Source organism: Gopherus flavomarginatus, chromosome 23 (assembly GCF_025201925.1).
Source record: "Gopherus flavomarginatus isolate rGopFla2 chromosome 23, rGopFla2.mat.asm, whole genome shotgun sequence".
NCBI classification, from domain to species: domain Eukaryota; kingdom Metazoa; phylum Chordata; order Testudines; family Testudinidae; genus Gopherus; species Gopherus flavomarginatus.
Genome location: NC_066639.1, coordinates 1,337,423 through 1,362,511, shown reverse-complemented (window position 1 = coordinate 1,362,511; position 25,089 = coordinate 1,337,423). Strand labels below are relative to the sequence as shown.

Genomic DNA, 25,089 nt, shown 5'->3' with positions numbered 1-25,089 from the left:
ACCTTTTGTAGTTAGTGCATTTATTTTGTTTATTATTAAACCCAGTTTATGTAATTTCTAATTGGGGAGGGAGGGAGAAGAAGTCGTGCATGGTTCTCTTCACACTGAGGAAGAGGGCGGATTTTTATGAGCTTGCACTGTGCAGATTTTTCTATGCAGTGCAAGACAGCATTATTTTGGGTGTATCTCCCAAAAAGGGGAATACCGGGGAAGTCCTCTCACACCGAGTCCTCACACTTCAGTCTGTGTTTGCAGCTGGGTGCGGCCCTACCTGCATGTGAGGGCTGCTAGAGGCCAGCGTGCTTACTTCAGCAGGAGTGGGAACCCAGGCTGGTGCAGCAAGAGAGGCTCAGTGAAATCCCAGTACATCAGGTGGTGCCCCAGAAGCGGGGCTCCAACCCGTCACAGATGTGTTTGTTTTAAGAAAGCCTCTGCTGATGGGCATTTGCACTGTTTCCTTCCCAACTATCTAGCCCTGCAGTAGGCCTTAATAGCTGGTTAATATCCAGTTGGCACGCAGGACCTCCCCTGCTTCTACTGATTAAAGGTCAAAAACTTGGTCAATGCCTAGTTGAGTTTGCCTGGTGAGATGTTGTTCCTTTCAGACCCTCATCTTCAGCAAAATCCAAACTTTTGAAATCCAGCAAATGCACAGTTAAGGTTGTCCACATAAACTTAACTCTGCCTTTTTTTCAGAAATGCCCCGATATGCTCTATTAACACATATTCATTTACTTTACCAGCACCATATTCACGGAACCGTACAAGCTCTTCACCTCCATTAACAACCCTTCAGATAAGACCTTCAACATCAGCTGGGCCTGACCAGGCACAGTCAGCCAGCCAGGGCCACAGGCTGGGCCTAGCTATGACAGAGACTGCAGAGAAGCCACCATCACCTGCCACTATTGACAGACTCTTCCCACCTCACTCATCCACACTACCCCACCCAAAAACCTGGGAGAGGGAGCTCATTTTCCCTTGGGATGCCCATAGCTCCTCCAGTTACAGCTGGAGTGGAGATGGATGGTCCCTTAGGCCGCTCCCCTGTGAGAACCAAAAGGTTAATTGAGATGGAAATTCAAGGTCGACCCGCTGATCTCCACCCTGATTTTTGGCCGTTCTGGCCCACGTTGCTTATTGAAATATATGGCTCCAGATTCCCCCTTTTATACATTTTATTAAAATGAAAAAAAACCAAAAATCAGGAACACGCATCACTAAGACTAAACTACCGTATTCATGACTAAACTAACCACTGGGTGAACACGCTTACGTTAAGGTCAAACCCAGCGTGTTAACAATCCTAGTGCATTGCAATCGTGTTGTCAGTTTAGCCAATACAACAGATCATCACCCTTATAAATCCTAAAACGGGAAACCAAAGAGGCTGGTGTCCATTTAGTTGTAAACCTCAGAGAACTTCACCCCGGACGGGCAATCCACGCTGAGCTTGGTAGCTATTTCAGTACTGAAACCAAGGGATTGTTTGTGCAACCTCAAACCCAATCAAAGCTTCCTCCTTCGACTCAATTCTTGTGGGGTAATTCCTTCTCTTTCACCCCCCCCCCCCACACCCACACAGCCCTTAACGAGGCTTAACCACATCCATGTGTGCCCACCTACTAGCCACCGGACAAGCAGCCGCCGAAACGCGGCAATGTCAAGAAACGCTACCGCCGAAATCCCGCTGAATTCTGGTGGCATTTCAGCGGCAACGCCTCTTGCTGACGATTCTTCATGGCAGGATTTCGGTGGCGACGTCTTTTGACGATGCTGCTTCACGGCAGCATTTTGGCGGCTGCTCGTCTGGCAGCCGCGGTCCTCGGTGGCTAGTTGTCTGGCATCTGCCCCACTGGAAAGACTGGGGACCACTGGTCTAAACAGATCTCAATGAACAGTTTATAGCATCTAAGGATGTGCTGTTGATCAGAGTTTCAGAGTGGAGATTTATAACCACTCACTCTTTCTCTTTGTGAGCAGAGCCAATAGCTTGGAGTATTCCCTCAGGTTGATTGACCTGCACTTGAACTTTCTCCACGTCATCATGGCAGAGTGGGATAATAGCCAAAGCAAAAATAATAATAATTAAAACTAAATAGAGACTATTTTACCAAGTGGTCATTTTGCTCAAAGTCCCCGGTAAATCGGTCACATTCAATCAAACAAAACCAATATCCATTTATGTAACCAAACATCTTCAGGAGAGAGAGAAACCCACCTCCCACACAACTGTAAGACAATTTTGATGTCACAGAAAGTTAAATTCCAAAGCAGGATACACCTGATGACTCAGAATCAGGACAACAGATTCTCCCATCCGCTTCGCCTCTCATCCTTTGAAACCTGCTTCACTCCATGTTGTCTCACAAATACTGAGTCATGTTTCTTAGGAAAGTTTTAACATCAGTGTAATGAAAAAAACCCAGCCAGTTTTCCCATCCAAAACCATTCCCAACTCAGAAGGAAAAAAGACAGGAAGTGGCTTTGCCAATAAACCAAAAAATGGGGTTTAAACTAAGAATGATCCACTGAACATTCTCCTTCCGGGTCTGGGACTCTTTCACCTCCAAACCTAATGACTCTGATTTAGGCTCAAACAAATCGTACCATGTTTCTCAAGCAAGGAGAGCTCAAACCCTGTGTCTTGGGGAACTACAGGAGGTGGAAGGATAGATTGTGAAGAAGATAAACTCTACACAGCTGAGACGGAAGGAAACAATGCTGGGATGATGGGAAAGGAGGGAATCCCTCTGACACGCCCGACTGTCTTTGGGCATCACTGAATTTGCTATAATTCAATATATTTTAAGTGTGAGAGTGGTACAAAAAATAACTGACGTTCAGCACACACCCCGGCGATGCGAGAACAAACGGGGATGAGGGAATCAGTGCCCAAAGGGGAAATTGGTGACTCTAACAATCGTGTTGCAGCGGGAGCCACAGTAGAAATGTGACCCTACAGGTTTGTTTAGACAAGGAAAACTGATGAAGCGCCGGTGAAGGGCTGAGTAAACCTGTTAGATACCCCTAGAGACTTTTCATACATGAGATACGTCTCTACTGCAAGAATAGTTGTTGTTTTACATCAAGCCAGTCATGGAAAATACAAGCGGAGACGCGGTCCTGGTAATTTTATATCGACGGAGCTAGTTTAGGTCACCTGTGTCCCCTGGCGCTCATGGATGGTTCTGGTAGGAGGGAGACGTGCTCCCAAGGCTCAGAAGAAAGGAGGTGACAGAAAGCGGTGCCGGATTTGCTCCAAAAAACCTCAGCTACAAAAGAGAAAATCGGGCAACTCACCTAGGGGACCCGAGAGACCACGTGATGCAAATACCATATACACTCGTTCATTAGCCCGTTCGTTTATAAGCCGACCCCCAAGATGGTTGGGTAAAAACAGCAAAAACTGTCTGACCCTTACATAAGCCGACTCTGTATTTCAGGGGTTGGCAAACTTTGGCTCCCAGCCGTCAGGGTAAGCCACTGGCAGGTCGGGACGTTTTGTTTACTTGGAGCTTCTGCAGGCATGGACTCTCTCAGCTCCCTGCGGCCGTGGTTCGCCATTCCCAGCCAATGGGAGCTGTGGGAAGTCCGCGGCCACAGGGAGCCAAGGGGCTCCATGCCTGCAGACCCTCCAGGTAAACAAAATGACAATCTATTAGATATTCAGTTCAATCATTCCATAGAGTTTAAAATCCTCAAATTTTGGTGTGTAGACCCATCAATAAGCTGATCCCCGCTCTTTGATGTGTCACTTTTTTACCAAAAAGATTCGGCTTATAAACAAGTATATACGGTAGTTCAAAAAGTCTTTAAGAGGGAATTAGGGAAAAAAATAACTAAGAACGGTCAGCCTTAAATAAGGTTTTTATGGCGATTGTTTCCCTTGCAAATTCTCCAGTGAGAAGTAAGGGCTGAGTTTTCCCACACTCAGAGCATCGAGAGTGTCTCTAGGCCGGGTGGAGCCTCTGATGTCTAATGAGGTTCGAGCTGCGAGTAAAGGTTTTCCCGCACTCACCACACTGATACGGTCTGGCTCCAATGTGGATTCTCTGATGTTCCCGGAGCGCTGAGCTGACAAAGAATCTTTTCCCGCACTCACGGCACCCATAGGGTCTCTCTTCCGTGTGGAATCTCTGATGTGTGATTAAGCTCGAGCGCCAAGTGAAGGCTTTCCCGCACTCGCCGCACCTGTAGGGTCGCTCACCTGTGTGGATTCTCTGATGTTTAATGAGGTCCGAGCTCTGAGTGAAGCTTTTCCCACACTCGCAGCATTCGTGGGGTCTCTCGCCCGTGTGGATTCTCTGATGCGTCATAAGGGCTGAGCTGTGAGTGAAGGTTTTCCCGCACTCGCCGCATTCATAGGGTCTCTCTCCTGTGTGGATTCGCTGATGCTTAGTAAGGTCTGAGCTATCCATGAAGCTTTTCCCGCACTCACCACATTCATAGGGTCTCTCTCCCGTGTGGATCCTCTGATGCTTAATAAGGTCTGAACTATCCATGAAGCTTTTCCCACACTCACCGCATTCATAAGGTCTCTCTCCGGTGTGGATTCTCTGATGCGCGATGAGGTGCGAGCTGCGAGTGAAGGTTTTCCCGCACTCACGGCATTCGTAAGGTCTGGCTCCTGTGTGGATTCGCTGATGTTTCATAAGCGAGGAGCTGTTGGTGAAGTTTTTCGCACACTCGCAGCATTGGTAGGGTCTCTCTCCAGTGTGGATTCGTTGATGTACAATCAGGTTTGAGCGTCGGGTGAAGCTTTCTCCGCATTCAGCGCACGCGTAGGATTGCGCCCCTGTGTGGATCCTCTGATGTGTAATGAGGGATGATCTCTGAGTGAAGCTTTTCCCACACTCACAGCATGCATAGGGTCTCTCTCCCGTGTGTATTCGCCGATGTTTAATAAGGGTTGATCTCTGAGTGAAGCTTTTCCCACACTCACAGCACCCATAGGGTCTCTCTCCCGTGTGTATTCGCCGATGTTTAATAAGGGACGATCTCTGAGTGAAGGTTTTCCCACACTCACGGCATTCATAGGGTCTTTCCCCTGTGTGGGTGCTCTGATGTTTAAGAAGAACTGAGTGCCTACTGAAATTTTTCCCACACTCAAAGCATGTGTTGTTTCTCGCTCCTGCCTGGATTTTCGGCTGGGCTGTGGTTTCCTTGACATATTTGTGAGGTCCCCAACTATTAATGGATTTATTCAATTTCTCCCCTGGCTGGTTTCCCTGCTTCCTTTCTGGCCTGTGACTCTGATGACCTTCTCTCTGCTCACGACTCCTGGAATCGTCCTCCTCAGATATTTGCAATAATGTCCCGTGTGGTTCATCTTGCTCAGTATCTTCCAGCTGAGGTTGGTGCTCCTCCTTCTCACTTGGCATCCCATCCCCTGTTGGCAGAAAAAGGGGAGACCTAACCATGATGCAAACTTGCCGCAGTGGAAGAGGCCAGAAGCTCCTCATGTTCTGGCAATCCCTGTTCCCTAGGGTTTCAATGAGACCACTCACATAGAATCAGACTTGTCAAATCTCAGGGTTGGAAGGGACCTCAGGAGGTATCTAGTCCAGCCCCCTGTTCAAAGCAGGACCAATCCCCAACTAAATTTTTAATGTGCTTTCAATTAAGCACATACTTCGGTGGATTCAGGCTTGGAAGGATTAGATTTTTATCAATAAATATCAATTTCACTGCAAACACACAAACCAACCAAAAATATTGCCATCAACAATCAAACTTGCAGCTAGGAAAAATAAGAAAAATACTGTTGGAGAACGCAGAGTTTTGTTTAAGGACTGACTTTATATTATTTTGATGTGTGATGGTGACGGTTTGTTTTATCGGTTATAAAGCTGTAACGTTTTGGATCTCAACGTCTCCTACCATTATAGAATTGTTGTCTGACTTCCCCGCATAATTTCCTGCGACTGAAAATGTAAATCGATAAAAAATTGGAAAAAAAAAGTCTAAAACCTTTAATTTTGTACAATTCTGAAAATCCGAGCGGAGAAGCAGCCCAGATGATTTTATATCAATGGAGCTAGTTTAGGTCACCTGTGTCCCCTGGCGCTCATAAAAATTGACCAAAAAAAAGCTTAAATAATTTGAAATTATGAAAAAATAATGAGGGCTTTCAATTGCAGTTAACTCACACGATTAACTCAAAAATATTACTTGCGATTAACCACACTGTTAAATGTTAGAATACCAACTGAAATTTAATTAAATATTTTTGGATGTTTTTACTACATTTTCAAACATATTGATTTCTATGACAACACAGACTACAATGTGTACAGTGCTCACTTTATATTTTTATTATAAATATTTCCTCTGTAAAAATGATCAAAGAAATGGTATTTTTCAATTCGCCTCGTACAAGGACTACAGTGCAATCTCTTTATCGTGAAAGTGGAACTTACAAATGTAGATTTTTTTTGGTTCGTTACATCGCCGTGCTCCAAAACAAAACAATGTAAAACTTTAAAGCCTCCAAGTCCACTCAGTCCACTTCTTGTTCAGCCAATCGCTAAAACTAACAAGTTTGTTTACATTTGCAGGCAATGCTGCTGCCTGCTTCTCATTTTACTATGTCACCTGAACGTGAGAACAGGCATTCGCGTGGCACTTTTGTAGCCAGCGTTGCAAAGTATTTATGTTCCAGATATGCTAAACATTCATATGCCCCTTCATACTTCAGCCACCTTTCCAGAGGACATGCTTCCATGCTGATGATGTTCGTTAAAAAATAATGAGTTAATTAAATTTGTGACTGAACTCCTTGACGGAGAACTACATGTCTTCAGCTCTGTTTTAACTGCATTCTGCAATATATTTCATGTTATCGCAGTCAGATGATGACCCAGCACATGTTCGTTTTAAGAACACTTTCACAGCAGAGTTGACAAAAACACAAAGAAGGTCCCAATGTGAGATTTCTAACAATAGCTACAGCACTCGACCCAAGGTTTAAGAATCTGAAGTGCCATCCAAAATCTGAGAGGGACGAGGGGTGGAGGATGCTTTCAGAAGTCTTCCAAGAGCAACACTCAGATGCGGAAACGACAGAACCCGAACCACTAAAAAAAGAAAATCAACCTTCTGCTGGTGGCATCTGACTCAGATGATGAAAATGAACATGCATCAGTCCGCTCTGCTTTGAATCGTTATTGAGCAGAACCCGTCATCAGCATGGACACATATCCCCTGAAATGGTGGTTGAAGCATGAAGGGACATGTGAATCTTTAGCGCATCTGGCATGTAAATACCTTGCAACGCTGGCTACAACAATGCCATGCAAACATCCGTTCTCACTTTCAGGTGACATTGTGAACAAGAAGCGGGCAGCATTATCTCCTGCAAATTGTAACCAAGACTGTTTGTCTGAGCAATTCGCTGAAGTAGGACTGAGTGGACTTGCGGGCGCTAAAGTTTTACACTGTTTTGTTTTTCAAGGCAGTTATTTTTTGTACTTAATTCTACATTAGTAAGTTCAACTTTCTCGATAAAGAGATTGCACTACAGTACTTGTATGAGGTGACTTGAAAAATACCATTTCTTTTCTTTTTTTGCAGTGCAAATATTTGTAATCAAAAATAAATACAAAGCAAGCACTGTCGACGCTGTATTCTGTGTCGCAATTGAAATCAATATATTTGAAAATGTAGGCAACATCCACAAATAGTTAAAGAGATGGTATCCCTTTACTGTTTAACAGCGTGATTAATTACGATTAATTTTTTCAATCGCTTGACAGCCCTAATAAAAAATCAAATTCTGCCAAGCCTACAAGTTGACGACCTAAAGGTAAAGTGCCTTTACGCCAGAGGTTCTCAAATTGGAGGTCGGGACCTTGAAGGGGGTTGTGAGGTTATTATGTGGGGGGTCGCGAGCGGTCAGCCTCCACTCCAAACCCCGCTTTGCCTCCAGCATTTATAATGGTGTTAAACATATTAAAAATGTTTTTAATTTATAAGCGGAGGTCACACTCAGAGGCTTGCTGTGTGAAAGGGGTCACCACTATAAAAGTTTGAGAATCACTGCTTTATACCATTGCTAATCATCTGAGCTGTCTAGTCATGTACCTTCATAGTTTAATACATTTTAACTTGTGGTTTGTTCATCAAATTCTAGACCACATCCCTCAGCGTCTAGAATATTTTAGAGTGACGTGGGAGGCATGTAAAACATGTTTTCCCTCTTTCAATCCTTCTCTAAGGGTACATCTATACTACCCACCAGATCGGCAGGTAGTGTTCAATGTATCGGGGATCGATTTATCGCGTCTTGTCTGGGCGCGATAAATCAATCTGCTAATCAATGCCCGTACTCCACGTCGGCAGGAGGAGAAAGCGGTGTCAACGGGGAGCTGCGGCAGTCGACTCGCCGCCGTGAGGATGGCCAGGTAAGTCGAACTAAGATAGTTCGACTTCAGCTACGTGAATAGCATAGCTGAAGTTGCGTATCTTAGTTCGAACCTCCTCCCTTGCTAGTTTAGCCCAGGCCTCAGAGTGTCTGATGCAATAACCATTCTGGCTCTGAGTTTTCTTCAGAGATCCCAAATTGTAGATTAAAAAAAATTGTTAATCCAGAGATCTTGTTCTATATATAACTTTATATCGCAATGTGACACTTTTTTTACCTCCAATCGGCACCCGGGAACCCCCATAGTCACCACTGGCGTGTCATTCTGATCTGTTTTGTACAAAATATGCCTTGTAAGATATCACAGGAAAGGTCATGATCCGCTGAAAGCTACTGCTCTGTCAAAGGACGGGCGTTGCCAGTGTGTATCAAGTTATGAAATTTTGCTGTATGTTTGTTTGTTTAAAAAAAATGGCAAACAACTCCCAACAGGAAAGTTGTGATCAAGGGATTTACAAGTCAGCGAGGGGTGCCCAAGAACCACACAGTGGGAACTGCCCAACGGGGTGGGAGTGATTGCTCAGTGGTTTGAGCATTGGCCTGCTAAACCCAGGGTTGAGAGTTCAATCCTTGAGGGGGCCATTTATGGATCTGGGGCAAAAAATAGTTGGAGATTGGCCCTGCTTTGAGCAGGGGGTTGGACTAGATATCTCCTGAGATCCCTTCTAACCCTGATATTCTATGATTCAGCTGCACAAGACCACACCAGGGGGATTGCTCAACCCCTTAACTCAGCAAAGACCACCCAGCCATATCTGGGCTCATATTTTCCAGGCACATGGACTGAGGGTATAAAATAAGGGACAGTGGAATCATTCCTTGACCTTCCACCAACGCTAGAAGCAACAAGAACTCTGAGAAGACGAAGGCTTCATGGGAGGAGACTGGGCCAGGCTCCAGGGAGAAGGCTATTTATTAAGAACTGTAATTTTGGTGACAAAACTTTTCAGTGTAGACAATAGGGTGACCAGACAGCAAGTGTGAAAAATCAGGACAGGAGGGTGGCGGGGGAATAGGAGGCTATATCAGAGAAAGACCCAAAAGGCCAGGACTGTCCCTATAAAATCAGGACATCTGGTCACCCTAGTAGAAAAGGCCTAACTCTTTCCGGTGTGTTTAGGACTTAACTGTCTGGAATAAATTTGTATCATCTGGAAATCTTGGCAACTTGCTGTTTACCCCTTTTTCCAGATCATTTGTATGTCTGCTGAACAGTGCAAGTACAATACAGACCTCTGGGGGGCACCACTATTTACCTTTCTCCATTCTCAAAATGGAACATTTATTCCTCTAGTTTGTTTCCTATCTTTTAACCAGTTGCCGATCCATGAGGGGCTCTTCCCTCTTATCCCGTGACAGCTTACTTTGTTTAAGAGCCTTTGGTGAGGGATCTTGTCAAAGGTTTTCTGATAATCTAAGCACACTATATCCACTGGATCCCCTTGGTCCACATACTTGTTGACCCTGTCAAATAAATCTAGTAGATTGGTGAGGCGTGATTTTTCTTTACAAAAGCCATGTTAATTCTTCCCCAACAAATTGTGTTCATCCATGTGTCTGACAATTCTGTTCTTTAGTAGACTTTTGAAACAATTTGCCTGGTACTGAAGTTAGGTTTACCGACTTGTAAGAGCCAAGATTGCTTCTGGAGCCTTTTATAAATATTGACATTGCATTAGCTGTCCTCTGATCATCTGGTACAGAAGCTGATTTAAATGATAGCTTACAAATGACAGTTAGCAGTTCTGCAGTTTCACATTTGAGTTCCTTCAGGACTCTTAGGTGAATCCCACCTGGTCCTGGTGATTTATTACTGGTTAATTTGTTAGTTTGTTCCAAAATCACTTCTAATGACACCTCAATCTGGGACAGTTCGTCACATTTGTCACCTAAAAAGAATGGCTCAGGTTTGGAAATCTCCCTCACATCCTCAGCCGTGAAGACCGATGCAAAGAATTCATTTAGTTTCTCTGCAATGACCTGATCAGCCTTGAGTGCCCCTTTAGCACGTCGATCGTCCAGTGGCCCCACTGGTTGTTTAGCAAGCTTCGTGCTACTGAAAATTTTTGTTCTGGTTACTTTTTGAGGCTTTGGCAAGTTCCTCTTCAAATTCTTTTTTGACCTGCCTGATTGCACATAGCTTTCTACCATTTTGCACATGGCTTTCTATCATTTCTGTTCCTTTCTATTTTCCTCAGTAGGATTTAACTTTCAATTTTTTAAGGATGCCTTTTTACCTCTAAACGCTTCTTTTACTTGGGGTTGAGCCACGGTGGCACATTTTGGGCCTCTTACTATGTTTTTTAATTTGGGATCTACATTTAATTTGAGCCTCTGTTGTGTTTTTTTTTTTTAAAAAAAAGCTTCCATGCAGCTTGCGGGGATTTCACTTTTGAGATTGTTTCTTTTAATTTCCGTTTAACTAACATCCTCATTTGGGTGTCGGTCCCCTTTCTGAAATTAAATGCTACTGTGGTGGGGTTTTTTGGTGTTCTTCCCCTTCTGCACGGATGTTAAATTTAATTATATTATGGGCGTTATTACCAAGCGGTCCAGCTACATTCACCTCTTGGACCAGATCCTTGGCTCCACTTAGGACTAAATCAAGGATTGCCTCTTCTCTAGTGGGTTCCAGGACTAGCTACTCCAAGAAACAGTCATTTATGGTGTCCAGAAACTTTATCTCTGCATACCTGTCCTGAGGTGACATGGACCCAGTCAATATGGGGATACTCGAAATCCCCCATTATTATTGCGGTTTTTATTTGTATAGCCTCTCTAATCTCCCTGAGCATTTTATGGTCACTACCACTATCATGGTCAATGAAATAAGTGCTAAAGAAATGGACATATATCAGGGGCTGAATTTCCCCAAATTCTGTCCTTCGGAGGTAAGGGGATCAATTCTGCCTGTAAATCCTGTCCAAACACTCAGGGGGAAGGGAGGTGAAGGAGGGAGCTACTGCCAGGTATCACGATGGGTAGGAACAGGGCCGACGATTGGGGGGAAGCCGGGATAAATTATGGGGGCCCAGCGGTCTGGAAGGCAGCCCGGGGCTTGACTATGTTGCATATGTTTTTGTCTTTCTTGGAAGTATCATTATTTGTCAATTGTTTTTGACATCCATTGTAAAAAAATCTGTGAATTTCAAAGAAAATAGTAATGATATGCAAAATTCTGTCTGTTATCGGCCAATATAGACTCTAATCAACCAAACAACTACCGTAGGAAGTCATGAGCGACATCTGCCCTGAGGATACACACCTGCTGAGGACAATCCTGAACTTAGAGAACTCACAAGGTCTCTGTCGCAAATCCCAGCTGTTTCCTTCAGACACGGACAGGTTTCAAATTGACTGAATGATTCCTCCCTTGTGCAGGTACCTCCCAGGATCTCTGAATCATGGAGATCTGGGACCCACGGGTCTTTGTCTTGTTCCAGATGGGAGATCACAGCAGGTGTGAAAACTGGAAACTCTGCACGGGGAAAGAAAAGCAGGTGGGTTCCAGGCAATTTCTCACCATTTTTTTTTATTGTATTAACCCCAGCCTATTTTGACACAGCAATACGCTGAGGGTAGCTCCCCAGATGTTCAAATGTGTAGGACATTCTGCTTCAAGGTTTTTTGACAGCCGCTGCACGTTGAGTGGATGTTTTCAGAGAACTATCCACAATGACTCCAAGATCTCTCTCTTGAGCGATAACAGCCAATTTAGACCCCGTCATTTTATATGTAAAATTGGGATTAGGTTTCCCAATGTGCATTACTTTGCATTTACCAACATTGAATTTCGTCTGCCATTTTGTCGCCCAGTCACCCAGTTTTGAGAGAACCTTTTGTAGCTCTTTGCTGTCTGCCTGGGACTTGAGTGGTTTTGTATCATCTGCAAACTTTGCCAACTCACTGTTTACCCCTTTTTCAGATGGTTTGTAAATATGTTGAATAGGACAAGGCTCAGTACAGACCCCTGGGGGACACCACTATTTACCTCTCTCCATTCTGAAAACTGATAATTTATTCCTACGCTTTGTTCCCTGTCTTTTAACCAGTTACCGATCCATGAGAGGACCTTACCTCTTATCCCATGACAACTCACTTCGCTTAAGAGCCTTTGGTGAGGGATCTTGTCAAAGGCTTTCTGAAAATCTAAGTACACTATATCCACTGGATCCCCCTTGTCCACATGTTTGACCCCCTCAAAGAATTCTAGTAGATTGGTGAGGCGTGATTTCCCTTTACAAAAACCATGTTGACTCTTCCCCAATAAATCATGTCTGTCTCTGAGTTTGATAATTCTGTTCTTTACTAGAGTTTCAACCAATTTGCTTGGTATGGAAATCAGGCTTGCCGGCTTGTGATTGCCAGGATCGCTTCTGGAGCTTTTTATAAAAACAGGCATCACATTAGCTATCTTCTAATCATCTGGTACAGAAGCTGATTTAAATAACAGGTTACATACCACAGTAAGTAGTTCTGTATTTTCACATTTGAGTTCCTTCAGAACTCTTGGGTGAATCCCATCTGGTCCTGGTGACTTGTTACTGTTTAATGTATAAGTTTGTTCCAAAACCTCCTCTAATGACATTTCAATCTGAGAAAGTTCCTCAGATTTGTCACCTAAAAAGAATGGCTCGGGTTGGGGAACCTCCCTCACATCCTCAGCCCTGAAGATCAATGCAAAGAATTTGTTCAGATCACTGCAATGGCCTGATCTACCCTGAGTGCTCCATCAGCATCTCAATACAGAGATTCCAGAAGAATGGAAAAGAGCAAATATGGTGCCGATCTATGAAAAGGGGAATAAGGCCAACCCGGGGAATTACAGACCAGTCAGCTTAACTTGTCTACCCGGAAAGATAATGGAGCAAATAATTAAGCAATGAATTTGCAAACATCTAGAAGATAATAAGGTGATAAGTAACAGTCTGCATGGTGATAAGTAACAGTCTGCATGGATTTGCTGAAAACAAATTGTGTCAGACCAACCTGATATCTTTCTTTGACAAGGTAACAAGCCTTGTGGATGGGGGGAAAGCGGTAGATGTGGTATATCTTGATTTTACTAAAGCTTTAGATACTGTCTCACATGCTCTTCTCATAAACAAACTAGGGAAATGCAACCTAGATGGAGCTACTATAAACTCATTCGAAAACCATTTCCAGAGAGTAGTTATCAGTGGTTCAGTGTCATGCTGGAAGGGCGTAATGAGCGGGGTCCTGCAGGGATCAGTTCTGGGTCCAGTTCTGTTCAAAATCTTCCTCTATGATTTAGATAATGGCATAGAGAGGACACTTACAAAATTTGTGGACGATACCAAGCTGGTAGGGGTTGCAAGTGCTTTGGAGGAGAGGATTAAAATTCAAAATGATCTGGACAAACTGGAGAAACAGTCCGAAGTAAATAGGATGAAATTCAATAAGGACAAATGCAAAGTACACCATTTAGGAAGGAACAATCAGTTGCACACATACAAAATGGGAAATGACTGCCTAGGAAAGAGAACTGCGGAAACGGATCTGGGGGTCAGAGTGGACCACAAGCTAAATATGAGTCAACAGTGTAATGCTGTTGCAAAAGAAGCAAACATCATTCTGGGATGTATTAGCAGGAGTACTGTAAGCAACACACAAGAAGTAATTCTTCTGCTTTACTCCACGCTGATTAGTCCTCAGCTGGAGTGTTGTGTCCAGTTCTGGGTGCCACATGTCAGGAAGGATGTGGACAAACTGGAGAAAGTCCAGAGAAGAGCAACAAAAATGATTAAAGGTCCAGAAAACAAGACCTATGAGCTGAAAGTCCCTAAGGGTGCGGACATTCCAGGTGAGGAAATTCATTGTCTTGTATCTCTTGTTTCGGCCATGGCATTGAGTGATCCCACTGGACGCGGCCCTCCAGTTGGAAGAGTGTGAGACCGCCGACGTTTGGGGCACCTTTTCTGGCGAGCAGAAGAGATCCTAAAAGAGGCCCGCTCTGTCACAGCCGCTGCTGCCGAAATGGACTTCTATCTCATCCAGATGCAAGACGGCCATCAGGCAGCTGCCACCAGCGTGCAGATTTGAGACGAAAGACTCCCAGAGCTCACGGCTCCTGTCTTCTCCGCCACTCACACGTCACCACACGGCTCTGTGCGAGTGTGAGGCCTGCGTCTGAAATCACTTTAACGTGAGGAAACCAGCACGCAGGCAGTAACCGCACGAGACTTGACAGGAGGAAAACCCTGACCCAGTGGCAAGGAGATCCCAGACCACCAGGGGCCTCCTTCCTGCTGCAGCCCCCATCTGCCTTCACAGCTGCACAGAACTATTAGATCTTCTATATGTGCCTGACCCACCGTTGGGGTCTAGGTGATGTTTGGGTCATGGTAAGTCAGGAGCCTTGCCGCAGACCTGCTTGCCAAGGGGGAACCCTACCAGGAGTAGGAAAGCTCAGAACGATGTCGTTCTGAGGGTCTTTACGCCCCCGCGAGCCTTCCCACCGTGGTGAGGTGACGGTCCATAAGAGAGGGTGGAGGGATTCGTGGACAATAAATGTGCAGAAGGCTGTGTTCTTACCATGAGCATTGTTGGCACTCATGGATAGCCATCTCCAGGGTTTAGAGAAGGGTAATCGAAGGCAACGGCTCCGAGGGACTCACTCACCAGAGGCCGGAAATGGGCGGCAGGGGATGGATCACTTGACTGTGATCTGTTCTGTTCACTCCCTCTGGGGCACCTGGCGTTGACCAGTGATACTGGACTTGAGGAACCTTTGGTCTGACCCAGTGTGGCTGTTCTTAACCCTCAGGGGCGAAGAGGTGGTGATATTTTGCAAGTCTGTGATGGTTTGTGTGGCAGTGGCTCCATCTGAGGGCGGGCCAGGTGTCAGAAACTTCTCTTCGCTACGCCGGACCTAAACCCAAGTTTTGCCTGAGCAAAGAGAAGACGTTAGACTTTCTGAAGGACTGCTCCGTTCCCAGAGCGTTGTGTAGCTGGGAGAGCAGAGGGCTGGTGTGTGTGTCGCTGGCATGTCGGGGTGTTGCTGAAACAGGGCAGAGTTAAGGTTACATCGCAGGATGTGGTGAACCTTAACTCTGCATTTCTCCTTCCAAGAACCGAGGGGACGGGAATCCTTACCCAGCGAGGTCACATTCTCGTAGTTTTCCTGCATGACGTCTCTGTAGAGGGCTCTCTGAGTGGGGTCCAGCAGAGCCCACTCTTCCCTGGTGAAATACACAGCCACCTCCTCGAAGGTCACCGGCCCCTGAAAGAGCGAGAGTCCAATACTCAGTAGCTGCGGCCCCACTCACAGCCCCACTATTCCTGGGGTAGCAGGGCCAATCATATGGCTACACAGTCAGCACAGACCCACCTGTCCTCTGCTCAGCGCATCGAGGAGGCATTAGGGTGAGGGGAGATAGACAGAGCCCCTCGTCCTTCCCAGCAGGTAGCGGGAAAAGGGTCTTCCCTTTCATCACGCACCGGCTAGTCAGCGGCTGAACTGGAGATAAAGCCCTTCCTTGTAGGAATCCCAACACCCTCCCCACTGCCAGCAGCTGGAGGTCAGGGGATGGGGGCATCTTCCCTAAGCGTCAGTGGTGGGTGCCTCCTTGATAGGTCAGAGCAACCTCTGGTTAGTGGGTTCACGCTCCAACACGGGGAGTCTGGGAAGTTTTCACAGGTTTGTTTCCTGTTCCACAAACAGGGGAATTTCCACACCCAGCCCCTAAGGGTCTATTCCTAGAATCTCGGCCCCAGGTTTACCAAGTCCCAGCAGGTCCATCACACCTCATCCCCCTCCCTTTCTCCACCCCGTGCACGGCCTGCACCCTTAGATCAAACTCCCACTTCCCGTGTCTTCCCTGTCCCTCTGGCTCCTGCGGGAACCTCCTAGCACGTCCTCAGCATCCTTACCCGAACCCAGTCTGCTGCCTCCATTTCCCTTCCCTGGGCAGGCTGGGAGAATCTGGAGGGACCCAGGGATGTTATTCTGCAACCTGTCGGGGGGAGAAAGGTTACTGGGGGGAGTTCGGATCAGACTTTGTCATTTCACATTCTCACTGGCTTTTTCTCGGCATAGACATCGACTCTCATGGTGGGAAAATGCTCAGCATAGACCCATCCCCTCCCACCAGGATTAAACCCCCTGTATCTCAAAGTCACACCCTGTACACCCCAGACTCACATACTCATAGAGGGCTGTGATATTTCATACAAAGCAGGCCACGTAAGTGATCATCTGAAAGCTCACGATCTGCCGAAACCCGCTGTGCTGTCCCAATAGGAATATTTGTTTGTGGGTAGGAAATGATGAGCTTTGGTTACCGAAATACGCCGTAAGTTTGAGCGTACAAAGGGGAGGGCTCTCCGCCCAGGCGGGTGTTCAGTGATCACTAATCAGCAGGAGAGCGGTCAGCAAGGGATTTACAAGTCAACGAGCACCAAGCAATGGGGACCGCTCCACTCTCTGACTCAGTTGCTCAAGACCACACCAGGGGGATTGCTCAGCCCTGTGACTCAGCAAAGCCCACCAGGAAATGTCTGGGCTGGTATTTTCCAGGCACATGGACTGAGGGTATAAAATAAGAGACAGTGGCATCGTGCCTTGAACTTTCTCCTCCCCGACCTACGCCGGAAGCAACAAGAACGCTGAAAGGACAAAAACTTTATCTGAGGGGACTGGTGCCAGGCTTCAGGGAGAAGTCTGTGTATTAAGAACCCTAACATCTAGTGGGGTGGAAAAAATTGCTACATTGAAATATTGTCTAGTGGAGTAAGGTTTAAGATTTCGATTGTGCCCCTATGTTTTATTTTCTTTGGTAACTAGCTCTGGCTTTTTATGACTCCCACTTATAACCGATCTTTCTGTAGTTAATAAATCTGTTTTACACTTTCCCTAAAATGGTGCATTTTGCTTGAAGGGCTTGGGCAATCTCAACTCGGTTTACAAAGGCTGCTGCCTGCCCTCTCCACATCGAGGAAGGGGAGATTGGGTAACAAACATACATGGGTCAGACTTTTGACCAGGGCAAGATGGTACAGCTCTGCGGTGTAAGGCTGGGGAGAACTGGCTGGTGCCTTTCTCTGTGTGATTCTGGGAGCGTTCATGCAATAGAGCTGAGTGATCGCAGCACCTGGAGGGGTTTGCTGTTTGTCACTAGCAAAGCATTGAGAGAGACAGCCCAGGCTGGAGAGACAAAGGGTCACTGTGGTACCCCAGTTCCAGGTTCTACACTGGGAGGAAATGCCCCGCTTGTTGTTTGGAGGGAGGTTTGCACTTCAGACACTGGGACAGAGATTTTAAGTGTGGTGGCTGAGAGGAGGATACGGGTTATTTTCTGTCTGCTTATTTTGGGAAAGGGAAGCTTAAAGATGAGCAAAGGCAGCGAAGCAATTGCAGAACTGGAGCGGCACAGACTGCAGGTGGCAGAAAAAGAGAGTGTGAGCGTCCGCTGAGAATGGAAGAACTGGAGCTAAGAGAGAAAGAAGCAGCACATCAGGGAACCTCAGACCCGAAGTGGACAGAGGCAGCTGCACAGACAAGGAATCTGAGGAAACAGAGGGAAAGCAGAGACGCCAACTGGAGCTGCTAGAAAAGGAGAACCAGCAGCCACCCCCCCACCCCCCTCTGATTCGCACCTCCACAAAAATTCACAATTGGGCCCACCTACGTCCTGCATCCAACAAAGCAGGTGATATTACTGAATATCTTTCCACGTCTGAAAGGCTGCGTGCAGGGCAGGAAATCCCAGATGCCAAGAGAGTTCCTACCCTGACTGCAAAACTAATTGGTAAAGCTGAAAATGTATTCAATACAATATCAGTCGAAGATGCTTTAGATTCCTGTAAATTTAAGTTTAAAAGAAATCTTGTTCTGTAAAGGTTTCAAATTACCCCTGATACATACAGAGTGGAATTTAGAAATCTTAAGAGGGAATGAGTGAATATTTAGACAGTATGAAAGGTTTACTGGGAAAGTGAGTGAGAGGCAAACGGGTGGGAATTTCTGAACCAATCTTTGCTCGAGAACAGTCCTTAAATATGCGTAAAGATGAGGCCTGGGATAAAAACGTGACGATGGTGGAAGAGACGGCGTCTCGAGCAGCTGCTGCCTTTCAGCAGCCCCAGGCATCTATTGTGAATAAACCAGAGAACAAGGGGTTTTAAAGCTGGTGGGAAGCGGGGTTCCTGTTTGACTCCTGGGGAAGAAGAGGGTGGCTGGGCTGCTGGGCCCTCACCTCCCCCAAAACCATTCCTCTAATCCTCGTTCCAAATCCCCCGTGAAAACAGAAGAGCCCAAAAAGGTTTCATCACCGTAATTCCACTGATCGCCTGAGGAATAAATGCCCTCCGCTGGGAGGAACCGGGCAACAAAGAGCTCCCGTAGGTTCTGCTGCCCTCAACACAGGAATCTCCCAGGCAACTGAGATGTAGCATATTTGTTTTTGTGGGATTCGCATCTGCAGGGCCAGACACAAAGCACATTTTGGCAGGATTAACGGTGGGGAACCCGTTGGGTGGGAAGATACAGGTGCAGAAATCTCTGCGATCAAGCGGAGTATAATTCACGGTGACATACTGCCAGGACAGATAGAAAAATATTAGAATATATGGAGAGGTACCTATCTCACAGAGCTGGAAGGGACCCTGAGAGGTCATTGTGTCCAGCCCCCTGCCTTCACTAGCAGGACCAAGGGCTGATTTTTGCCCCAGATCCCTAAGCGGCTGTCTCAAGGACTGAACTCCCAACCCTGGGTTTAGCAGGCCAGTGCTCAAACTGCTGAGCAATCCCTCCCCCTGGAGCTTTTAGTAACAGGATTCTTGTGCCTTTGGCAAAAATGCACCTAGAAACGGGTGGTTTTGAAAGTTTATTAATGGGGGGTGGATGACAGAAGGAATGAGAAAGTCTCATACTTCCAGCTGGGAATGTGGCATCTCCTCAGGGAGGGAGGAGCGTGCATCACCCGCAGTCCATGAGAGAACTGTCCCGGTTGCTAGCTGGCAGCCTTTTGCAGCTGAACAGGGGACAGATCTCCCTCTAGAGCAGCAGTTCTCAAACTTTAACATCCCGTGAACCCCTTTGATTAAAATGTCAAGTCTCAAGATCCACCTCCTAAAAATGAACATTTATAGGGATTTTTTCCTTTACCGGAGTATAAATTATAACAGCAGTGATCTTGGAAATATAAACTTTGTTTTTATGACATGCTTATCACACATTATTTAATATTAATTACTATTTTTCACTACAGTATTTTTAGTCCATTATGAAAATGGCGACACTCTGCCAAGATCTCACTTTCGTAGTTTGTATCACTGTGATTAAGCCTGTTACAAGACAAGGCTCCTACGTTTCATCAGGGAGTATCAGCCGTGAAACAGCAAGAAGGGATTTAAGAAGCTGACTCATAGAAGGGACCATTATGATCATCTAGTCCAGGGGTAGGCAACTTACAGCACGGGTGCTGAAGGCGGCACGCAAGCTAATTTTCAGTGGCACTCACACTGCCTGGGACCTGGCCACCAGTCCGGGGGGGCTCTGCATTTTAATTTCATTTTAAATGAAGTTTCTTAAACACTCTAAAAACCTTATTTACTTTACATACAACAATAGTTTAGTTTTATATTACAGACTTATAAAAAGAGACCTTCTAAAAACGTTAAAATGTATGACTGGCCCGCCAAACCTTAAATTAGAGTGAATAAATGAAAACTTGGCACCCCACTTCTGAAAGGTTGCCGACCCCTGATCTAGTCCGACCTCCTGCACAACGCAGGCCGCAGAATCTCACCCACCCACTTCTATAACAAACCCCTGACCTATGTCTGAGTTACTGAAGTCCTCCGATTGTGGTTTAAAGACCTCAAACTGCAGAGAATCCTCCAGGAAGAGTTCCTCCTACTCAAACATTCAGGGCTTGCGCAGCCCACGCAAACAACGCGCCTCACAACAAAGGTTAAACTTCTTGTTCATCATCATTTTAAAAACAATCCTCGCTGCCTATTTAATTTTAAAAACAGCCACAAATATCCACCTCCTTTTCCATGTCGTATAAGCTGCCTTGAAGTTGAAATCTCCTCAGTGTGACAGAGATGTTTGCTTTGATCTGTTTAGCTCTTCGAAGTCCAGGGGCTGCAGGCTGCTGGCCCCAGGGTCCCTATGGACAGCTCTGTCCGCCATTAGGGAATTTTTTCCCAAGAACCCCCTGGAACTTTTTGCGAACCCCACTTTGGGAACCTTTGCTCTAGAAGGGGCTCCAGAGGGGGAAACCAGGGAAGGAATAGTGGGAGTACAGCAGGTAAGTATGCCCAGTGGTCTGGGATGGGGTGTTAGATAGGATGAGATCTGAGTTACTACAGAAAATTCTTTCCTGGGTGCTGGCGGGTGAGTCTTGACCACATGCTCAGGGTTTCGCTGATTGCCATATATGGGGTCAGAAAGGAATTTTCTTCCAGGGCAGATTGGCAGAGTCCCTGATGTTTTTCGCCTTCCTCTGCAGCATGGGGCACGGGTCACTTGCTGGAGGATTCTCTACATCTTGAGGTCTTTAAACCACAATTTGAAGACTTCAATAACTCAGGCATATGTTAGGGGTTTGTTACAGGAGTAGGTGGGTGAGATTCTGTGGCCTGCGTTGTGCAGGAGGTCAGACTAGATGATCATAATGGTTCCTTCTGGCCTTAAAGTCTATGAGTCTCCTCACAGGTCACTTGGGAGAGGATGTCCAGGACAGAATGGCTGATTCAGCCTCTGTGCACCCAGGCATTCAGGTTTTGAGAGGGAACAGTGGAACTGACATCCCAGAGGGCAGCGGTCACACAACTGACCTCTCGGGGAGAGAGAGAGGAGTAATGGAGGGTACCTCAATCCAGGTCCCAGTTTTTTAGGATGCTGTTCCTGATATTAAAATTAAAAAGGTTGTAGAGTAGTTTTTCAACTAAGGGCTGGGGGAAAACCGACAGGTGTGGAGGAGCACGTGGTTTGGACAGAGACAGCCCTTAGGGGAGGACCTATTAATGGAGATTCTCTCTATCTTAGTAAGGAGGAGAGGATGGAAGATGATAAAACACAGGTAGGATCCGATGAGAAACAGTGAAATGAAAAACAATCCCATTCAGACAGCTAAAAAGTGACATGTTTTTAAAGTACTTACAGGTCTGTCGCATCTTACACGCATTTAACGTGCACGATTTCAGCTTCACGTGGTCGGCAAAAACCAGAGAAAAATAACAATTTTAATACTGTACCTGTAGTGCGGGCAATTGCGCCCGCCGTTCCGCTCAATGTAATTTTGACTCTAAGCGATTTTCGCTTTACGCGCTGACTGCGGAACGTAACCCCAGAGTAAGATGCAACAGACCCGTATATACCAATGCTAGGGTGAACTCGAGTGCCTCGTATTCAGTGAGGAGATTGATATAACGAGCATCACAGAAACTTGGTGGAATGAGGATAATCAATGGGACGCAGTAATACTAGGGTACAAAATATATCGAAAGGACAGAACAGGTCGTGCTGGTGGGGGAGTGGTATGATACGTGAAAAAAAGCGTAGAATCAAATTAAGTAAAACTCTTAAATGAACCAAATGGTACCATAGAATCTCTATGGATAGTAATTCCATGCTCGAATAATACTACAGCACTGGGGATATATTACTGACCACCTAACCAGGATGGTGATAGTGACTGTGAAATGCTCAGAGATTAGAGAGAATAATAAAATGCAAAACTCAATAATGGGGGATTTCAACTGGATGATCGAGGTGCTTAAGGAGCACTCAAGGACGATCAGGCCACTGCGGAGAAACTAAATGAATTCTTTGCATCGGTCTTCACGGCTGAGGATGTGAGGGAGATTCCCAGATCTGAGCCATTCTTTTTACGTGACAAATGTGAGGAACTGTCCCAGATCGAGGTGTCATTAGAGGAGGTTTTGGAACAAACAGATAAACTTAACAGTAATAAAAGCCACCAGGACCAGACGGGATTCACCCAGGAGTTCTGAAGGAACTCAAATGTGAAACTGCAGGACTACTAACTGTCGTCTGTAACCCATCATTTAAATCAGCTTCTGTACCAAATGGAGAACGCCAATTTTTAAAAAGGGCTCCAGAGGTGATCCCAGCAATTACAGGCCAGTAAGCCTCACTTCAGTACCGGGCAAACTTGGTTGAAATTATAGTAAATCACAGAATTGTCAGACACATAGATGAACAAAATTTGTTGGGGAAGAGGCAACGTGGTTTTGTAAAGGGAAATCATGCCTCACCAATCTACTAGAATTCTTTGAGGGGCTCAACAAACATGTGGACAAGGGGGACCCAGTGGATATAGTGTACTTAGATTTTCAGAAAGCCTTTGACAAGGTCCCTCACCAAAGGCTCTTAAGCAAAGGAAGCTGTCATGGGATAAGAGGGAAGGTTCTCTCATGGATTGGTAACTGGTTAAAAGGTAGGAAATACAGGGTAGGAATAAATGGTCAGTTTTCAAAATAGAGAGAAGTAAATAGTGGTGTCGCCCAGGGGTTTTTACTGGGCCCCGTCCTATGCAACATATTCATAAATGATCTGGAAAAAGGGGTAAACAGTGAGGTGGCAAAATTTGCAGATGATACCAAACTACTTAAGATTGTTAAGTCCCAGGCCGACTGCGAAGAGCTACAAAAGGATCTCACAAAACTGGGTGACTGGGCAACAAAATGGCAGATGAAATTCAATGTTGATAAACGCAAAGTAACGCACACTGGAAAACATTATCCCAACCATAGATATTCAATAGGGTCTAAATTGGCTGTTACCGCTCAAGAGAGAGATCTTGGAGTCACTGTGGACAGTTCTCTGAAAACATCCACTCAGTGTGCAGTGGCCGTCAGAAAAGTCAGTGTTGGGAATCAAGAAAGGGATAGATAATGAGACAGAAAATATCATGCTGCCTCTCTATAAATCCATGGTACCCCCACACCTTGAATACTGCGAGCAGACGGGGTCGCCCTGTCTCCAAAAAGATCTGTTGGAGTTGGAAAAGGTTCAGAAAAGGGCAACAAAAATGATTCGGGGTCTGGAACAGCTGTTGTATAAGGAGAGATTAACAAGACTGGGATTTTTCAGCTTGGACAAGAGAGAACTAAGTGGGGATATGATAGAGGGCTATAAACTCATGAAGGGGGTGGAGAAAGTAAATAAGGAAGTGTTAGTTACTCCTCACAACACAAGAACTAGGGGTCACCAAATGAAATGACTAGGCAGCAGGTTTAAAACAAACAAAAGGAGGTATTTCTTCACACAACATACAGTCAACCTGTGGAACTCCTTGCCACAAGATGTTGTGAAGGCCAAGACCATAACAGGGTTCAAAAAAGAGCTAGAGAAGTGCATGGAGGACAGGTCCATGAGTGGCTATTAGCCAGGATGGGCAGGGATGGTGTCTCTAGCCTCTGTTTGCCAGAAGCTGGGAATGGGCAACAGGGGATGGGTCACTTGATGATTCCCTGCTCTGTTCATTCCCTCTGGGGCACCTGGCATTGGTCACTGTCGGCAGACAGGACACTGGGCTAGGTGGATCTTTGGTCTGACCGTTCTTATAGGTTTGTGGAAATTAACTGTGTCTCTTTAAGAGAGGATGCAGCTCCTACTGAAGGATTGGCTGTCTGTGAGAACGGAGATGACCCCACTGGCAGGAGGAAGGAGGGATTTTCCCAAGCTGGTGAGACACAGAAAAACTGTGGAACAGCTTCTGGGACAAGGTGAATCTGAACCAAGAGTAGACATTCTTAACCCAAAGAGAATAAATCAAAACCCTTTAGGAAAAGCGGGTCGGGAAGGACTCCGTGCTGGGACTGGGGAACACAGGGTAATCCCCCAAAGGGTTACAAAATAACAAAGCATTTCTCACCCCAGAGATCTGGATTCACTCTGAATCCCTGTCACAGCAGGAGTGAATCAGTCATGGGGGTCACCCGGCTTCACACTGTACCACCATTTCCAGCTGCACATGGGTGCTGGAGGCCGTGATGCCCCGTCGTTAACATGGTTATGGGGCTGAAATGTCCCCACGGCCAGTCAGAGACAGACACGTACCTGTGTCGCTCCCCAGCTCCCGTCGCAGCGTCTCTAGGGGAAGGAGAAGATGGGAGAGATGAGAATTCAGGCCCTCGCATTCATAGAGAAATCCCCATTGCTTATTAACGGAACTGCTGTTAACGACGAGATGGTGACAGAGATCAGACAGAGCCAGCCCCACAGGGCTGCTCCATGGGAAGGGCGACTCGCTGAGCTGTGGGATGGAGCCCGTGATCAGTGAGATCACTCGAGCCCCTGACTCCTCCCCAGGGTCAGGAGAGGCCTCCCCCAGACTCCAACTCACCTTTGAATCCCAGCAGCACCTCCTGCAGCACGGCACTTTTCAGAGAGAAATCGCTGAGTCTCTTCTCCAGCTCCACAAATGACGGCTCTGGCTTCCGAAACATCCCGTCCTTCCTGCTGGGGAAAGGAGGGGTGAGAAATAGGCCTGAGCCCCAGACCCTGAGCCCAGCAGCCCCCAAACTTCACCAAACCTGGATCTGAGCTTTGCAGCCTGAGATTGTCTCTGTTACGGAGAGTCACCTGCCCTCAGCCCCGTGCTCGCCATGGGCCCAGAGAGACGGGACACCGGGGAAACTCGGGGGAAAGGAACAGAGACAAGTTC

At 46.2% G+C, this 25,089-nt stretch overlaps 1 protein-coding gene and 1 pseudogene across 5 annotated transcripts in view; one reads left to right on the top strand and one right to left on the bottom strand.

The window, feature by feature from the left end:
* Positions 1 to 25,089, top strand: part of LOC127039335 (zinc finger protein 501-like) — a 102,959-nt gene that overhangs the window by 30,061 nt on the left and 47,809 nt on the right. The gene's annotated exons all lie outside the window — the stretch shown is intronic.
* LOC127039338 (zinc finger protein 383-like) overlaps positions 1,161 to 25,089 on the bottom strand; it is a 29,421-nt pseudogene continuing 5,492 nt past the window's right edge.